Source organism: Melozone crissalis, unplaced genomic scaffold (genome assembly GCF_028551555.1).
Source record: "Melozone crissalis strain CALT ecotype California unplaced genomic scaffold, PUWL_Pcris_2 ptg000005l_1, whole genome shotgun sequence".
Lineage (NCBI taxonomy): Eukaryota > Metazoa > Chordata > Aves > Passeriformes > Passerellidae > Melozone > Melozone crissalis.
Window position 1 is genome coordinate 17,292,809 of NW_026535783.1, and position 6,914 is coordinate 17,299,722.

Genomic DNA, 6,914 nt, shown 5'->3' on the forward strand with positions numbered 1-6,914 from the left:
ATCTTTGATTTTCCTCCATCTCTCCTTTCAGAAATCTTATAAACATTTTGAGGGTTTTTTAATTCCTAATTGATGCATCCACAGGACACTTAGCCCCAGGAATAAGGCATGCATTGTACTGTGTTATCATGTACTGTTATTTATTTTCACTCGTTATTGTAAAAGACATAAATCAGAAATTGATAATTTGATACTGTTGCCACCCTACATGCAAATATTGCAAAGTTCTGACCTTTTTACCAATGCTCTTATTCTTGCTCTCACAATTTAAATGAATTCGTATTTTACCCTTACCTTATGCACAGATAAATTTCCAGAGAGATGGGATAAAACAGTGCTCTTAAACATAGTCCACATTCTTGTACATTTTCATCCTTCTTTTTCCGAATCACAAGCTTACAGGTACATGTGTGCATTTATATGTATTTGTGGTTCATAATTACTTTTTTAGTTCTTTCTTAAGGAGAATAGAGACTCATTGAAAGACAAGTCACACAAAACAAGGACGTGTCCTGGACATGCAACTACAATACAATCAAAGCTTGAAAAGTGTGGAAAAGAAGGTATGAAAAAATATGCAATATAGACAGGATGCTTCTTCTCTAGCACTCCTTTTCAACTTCCTGATCTTGAACATTCTGATCAAATATCAAGCTATTTACAATAGTTCCAAAAATGCTGACTTGGTTAATGCACAGACCTCAGCAGGACAAGGACTGTTGAGGATGATTGATTGAAATTCATAACGTGTTGCAAAATTATTTCTTTGAGATAGCCAGTAGGGGACCCTTGTTTGTTGAACTTATTATTCATTCATGTATTCATGAAACAAAATACAATAAAAGCATAATCCCTCCATAGCGCCTGAATGATCACATTGAAATGAACCCAGAGCTTTGCAGTGCTAAGCAAGGTCTTTACTTTGCAACAGAACAGTTTTATATTGCAATATCATTAGCTGAGCCTAGAGTTTACATTATACTTACAAATCAGCAAGGGAAATTTAACTTGCACTGTAATCTAAGGTTATGCTGAAAATCAGATATTAAAAATACACATGCATAATAACAACTGCTTATGGGACTTTTTTATTTCCTCCCTCCTAAATGATTTAGCAATTACTGTGTTGAAATGTAACTAAGACTGTGAATCTGCTTGCATTTTGGCAACAAAAATATGGGTCACAATAAACACAGGAATAATAAATACACTTTGGTGATTTGAAAATTCTTAAAGTAAATCAGTAACAGGAAAATTGAGTTGTCAAACCTGTTATTTGAAAAAAATTACTGACAAGGTTTGAATCAGGCTTTCCTGTGTTTGAAATACTGATACAATAAAGGACTAAAATTTAAAAAGAAAAGCACTTTAAAATGATCCAGCACTGAAAGTGTTTATATTCACAAATATAAATGGGATATTTATAAATTTATTGTACAGAATGCTACAAAGCAATGCTTGATTTTACATTCCTTACTAAACTTTCCTGTTGCTTCTCTTTCTAAACTAAATATTTGCATGTTTATATTCAACTTGAGCTAGTTTTGCATTCTATATTCACATTGTATCTTATCCTGAGAAGAAATATATTTACACACTGTAGGCATCAGGTTTTGCATTACTGATTTCCACAATTTGCCATTCATTTTCAACCACAGTAGATGCAGAGCCACTTGGCAATGCACTCTTGCTGACCTTGCTGTTGGCAAACTGTTTTGCTAAACTAAGAGGACTTCTGGAAATCATCCTGACAAATTGCTTCCTCTTGCTTCAAAAGGAATCCTCCCTCCTCTCTGCAAAATGCTTATAACTTGTGATAGATGGATAAGGAGTCCTTGACTTCGAAAGGTCTAGGTCAGCTTTTTGTTGAATTCTTCCTATTAATTTTGATCAGCTAGACCAAAAAAGTAAAAAAAACCCCTGATTTAACAAAGTATATCTAGCTACATAAATTTCATTCGATTTTGGAGGAGATAGAGAAAATAATTAGTCCCAAACATAATTTCCCAAAGTTAAAGTTAACCAGATGGATAGATATTAATCTCAGCTCTAAACATGAAAGTTGAAGGATCCCTGTTGATGGGACACCTAGCTGATTGCCTTTCAAAAAAACTTCTTTCTCTTGCATTAATCTGCGTTCTTACTCATTGAAGTTGGAAAAGGACTTTAGTCAGTAAAGGCCACGTGAGCTCTGTTCAGCTAGCAAAGAAGGGAGATGGATCCCAAACCCCATGAGAAGCTTTCAGGTGTAGAAGGTGTCACTTTCCTGTGATCCAAGCTTAAAGATTTGTATGATGCATCTCAGCAAAGGGAAAAGCATAGTTTGATCTCTGATTTGATGCACTTGCACAGCATAAGCCTGTAATCAAGAAAGATTTCAGCCTTTTTGAATAAACAGCAGCCTAAGACTTGAACAGAGAAAAGAACTTAAGTTTAACTTCAAAGTCATATGTCAATGAGATTTAACAGAATGCACAATCTCACTTGATGTTTTAAAGAGTGTTGGGCATTTTTACTTGGAAAGATTTAAATATTCCCTTTTATTTACAGTTTAAGTCTTGACCTGTTGTAACTCCTGGAAAGCACTTTGTTGTGTTGATGCACAGAAAGATTAATGTTGATGCCTCAAAGACAATAGCGTTTTCCAGATAATGGTGAAAAAAGAGGGTTTGAAAGAAACTTTTCTTCAGTTGGGAAACAGAGACAATTGTTATCAGCTTGTCATCACTTCACCAACTACTTCTGAAATAACGTCTTTTTTTGGTTTTTTGCATTCTTTTCTTCTACATGTTATCAATGGTATAAGCTATAAGGCAACAGAAAATCTAAAAGTATTACAGGCACCTCTACACCAGCTAACAAGACATTTTGCTAACAAGTCACTTAACAATAAAGCTTCTGAGGCATTGGGGACATATAAAAATGTTATTTCACATGTAATACCATTACTTCAAATGGTGACTCTGACTTGAGTCAAATTGGAAATTTTCGAAAAAGTAAATCTAGTTAACACGCTTATAAATAGCAGAGATTAAATTGAAAGGATATTATTTCAGTCAAATAGAACTTGTAAGATTCTTGCATTAGAATTAAATGGAAACAGGAATGAAATCAATTTTCTGAGACCTATATATAACCTCTTACGAGTTTCTCTTAACAGAAAACAAGGTGCTTGAATGACGGAATGGGAGAATCTTTCTTCAGCTCAATAGTTTATGTCCTCCACCATTATTCTCATGACAAGTACTTTTTCTCATTATCAAGGACGTGAAATCTTTCATGCCAGTGTATACTACGCAGAAGTATATTCTTACACCTGACTAGGGTACCTACAAGGCAGAGAATGCTGCTAGGCAGAGAAGGTAGCTCCGTTTGCAGCAATTATATTCACCCTGAGAAGAAGGACTAACTGGCTCAACAGTACTGATGAAACACTATTGATGCAGCTATAAAGTTTTCAGGACTTTAATCAGCTCACTTATTTTTGCTTAACACCACGCTGAATTGTGTATCCCAACATCACAAACACAAATGTGGAATACACAAACACGCACATCAGAGCACTTCTATCAGTCCTTTTCCTGCAACCAAAGCTCTTACCAGGAGGAGCTTTCCTTTTGAAGGAATCAAATCCCTTCATTCTCAGACTGCCCAATCAGGCTTTTTGAAGTATCACTCTCTTAAAGTGGTACTTTTTTGAAGCACCACTCTCTTAAAGACAGATCTCTCTCTCCTGTCTTAAAAGATGTCGAATACCTACACAAGATAGTCAGATGTAAGCCCGTCATGTTCTAAGCCAAATAAGACCCCAAAAAATTAACCTTACTGTTAACTTCACACTGAAGCTATTTCATCCAATCCCTGCCTATGTAAAACTCCCGCTTAACTGTTGCACCTCACACCCTATGGTCATTGTGCTTGCATTAATCTAAACAAAGATAACTTGACCTAATCAACCAGCAATAGCTAATCATATGCATATATTACATGGTTGCCTAAATTTTTATCCTATTCCATCTTTGGGGGTTACCATATACCATTTCCTGTATCAAATGCTGACACCAGCAGAGAGATCTATGATGTTAAGAAGAAGTGATAAGTTAACATTTCAGATAATAACTGTCTCCTTTAGGAACTCTCCCAAGTGCCACTTTGAAAGACTCCTGCTAGATTTTCTAATTATCTCATTTTTGTATATTCATTCATCTCTAAATGATCTTTCACATTCCTAGTCAGGTAAAATTGGGCTGAATGTCAGAAAGTGAGAAGATCTCTAAAAAAGACTATGCACCCTGTAAAGGCAGCTTAGGAAAGCACTTGAAGTGCATCTTTCACTCACATGGTGGAGGCCTGGTCAATGGCCACCTACAGCCTATGGGGGTCTATGAATTTCAGAAATCTTGCTCATGCATATTAGGAAAAAAGTTTGCCCTGTTTAACTCTCAGTTGTTACTTATTACAAACACAAACACCAGCTCAATGCTCAATTCAGTCATTACTAAACTTCTTAACTTTTTACAAAACTATTCCAAACAACGCCTGAATGTGACCCAAGAGCAGAGATATTAAGATTTAAGGGTTTCAGAGCAGCAGTCTTTCCTGCTCATGCCCAAGTATCTTGCACACAAATTTCAACTGGGTGTGAAAATTACAGTGATTAGACAAGTGCAAATCCCCATTTTCATGTGAAGTTCATTTTAAGATCAAGGTTTCAGTGAGTGTAGCCATGGCAATTTTATTGTAGCACTCTAATATCCAAACTGTTACCATGGAACCGAGTCACAAAGACTTGGACAATCAATTCCAATTATAATAGTTAAATGGTCATGACTTAAATCGTACAAATGGCAATTTTCATACACATATTTGAATTAAATAATTCTATTTATTGAGAACAGAGAAAGTTGTGCTTAGTATTGTAATACCAAGGCATGTCATTCAGGTTATAATGATATAATTTGCGCTGATATTCACACATGCTACTTTTCTTTTTCCTTTTTTATCCTATATTCAAGTGCCATTCAAAAAGTTAGACTCCTGCTGTCTTTAAAGATCAAAGAAGCCAAGGAAATTACATCCAATCTGATCCTAAGCAATCAAATGTTCATATGTTCAATATTTCAAAAAGCAAACACATCAGCACCAACTGGAATTGGATTTTACAAGGTAATTTTTTATCTGGAAATCAAATAACAGTACAATTAAATTTCACTCTTCGTTGATTTTGGAATAAAGCAGAAGAAAAAGAATGAGTCAGGATAATCCAAAGATATTTTAAAATATAGATTTGGGTATTATTACAGAAAGAACAAGAATAAAAGGTAATTTTAACTTTTTTCTTGATTGGAAGCAAGAAGAAAGAGAAAAGCGTGGAATAGCAGACTAGGCAAAATAAGTCTCCTTGACTTAATCCTTCCTTCTAGTTTTGACAGGAGGCACTGAATTCTTTATTAGCACATACCTAATATAATGTCAAGCGGTCAGAGAACCAAATATTGCAGCTACTTCAAGGGTATCATTGTTTTGTGAACTCTGACAGGAAAACAAGAATAGAGAATATCTGCTTCAGCCAAGCAAGTGAAGCATTCTCCACTCACAGTCAAAGATATTTTGGAGCCTAAACATTAGCTACACTTATTGCTCATTTGGACAAACAATCAAAGCATGCAGAAATCAAACAGCGGGTTGTTTATTACGTGCCATCTGCCACCAACGTGACATAAACTTGGACAGCGTGATCCATTACCGTTTGTGCAACAATAGCATGGAAGTGTTTACTGGCAGAAAGCTTTTATTGAGAAAGTGAGTTTATTTTGCAATTGTTCAAAGAAGATTCCAACTTGCTTATATAATTTCTTGGGCAAATGTGTCTGTTGAGTGCCTGAAGTCCTATTCACCTGGAAAATCAAATGTATGACAAGAACAGAAAAACTTATACAACAGCATGACCATTATGCCTCTGCAAAGTAAAAAAAAATGCCTGCAGTAAAAAACCCCACACTGATTTAAGCACTGCTGTCAACATTTTCTTCCTTTAGGCCCTAAGGACCAATAGACTCTTACAGGGAAGCAAATCTGGGTCTTACAGACAGGCAGAGCTCCTGCTACTGATTATTCACAGTAGGGTCCCCAGAAACTTTTACCACATTTCATATTTTTCAATTTGAAAGAATCCACTGCTTATATTGAAGCCTCCTTTCTCCCAGAAATTCAATCTATCAATAAAAACAGAACATCAGCACAAAAAAACCCACAACCATTAAAACATCACATACAACAGAAAAACAACCATTCAGAACTGAGAACTGACTTTTACTTCTGACTTTCCCTTTAGTGTTCAGTAAATTAATATATGACTGTCCACCTGAGAAATCATTATGCACCAATATTGTCCATAACAACAAAACAATACTATTCACTGATGTGAAACTAAGCAGGAAACCTCTCTAACAAACCATCTCTGTCACAACCTCCTTTCTCTTAACGGCAAAATGTGTATTTTGCTTTTAGGATAAGCAAATGACAAAAAGGAACAAAGCTTGACATATGATTAATTGTTACAGTAATCAATTATTCATTTATTTTAGCTGCTTTTTCCATCTACTTGAACAGTAAAATGAAAACTAGTGTCTTAAAAGTTAATGCTATACTTACGGGAGGGGAAAACAGAGAGGAACAGAGAAGAAATAACACTGAATCAGGAGAGACCTGAAAACTCAGAGATCTGGTTCAGGGACCTACTGAAGCTGACATACAACCTACAGTATTATGGTGAATTATATTCATTCCCCTACTCTAAAAGCAAAGAGGACAACACATAACACATTTACAATAATAAGTGTTTCTCAAGTCCAAAGAATCTGAACAGAACTTGAAAGAACGTCACTGATGTTTCTGATTTGTAACAAAAGAAC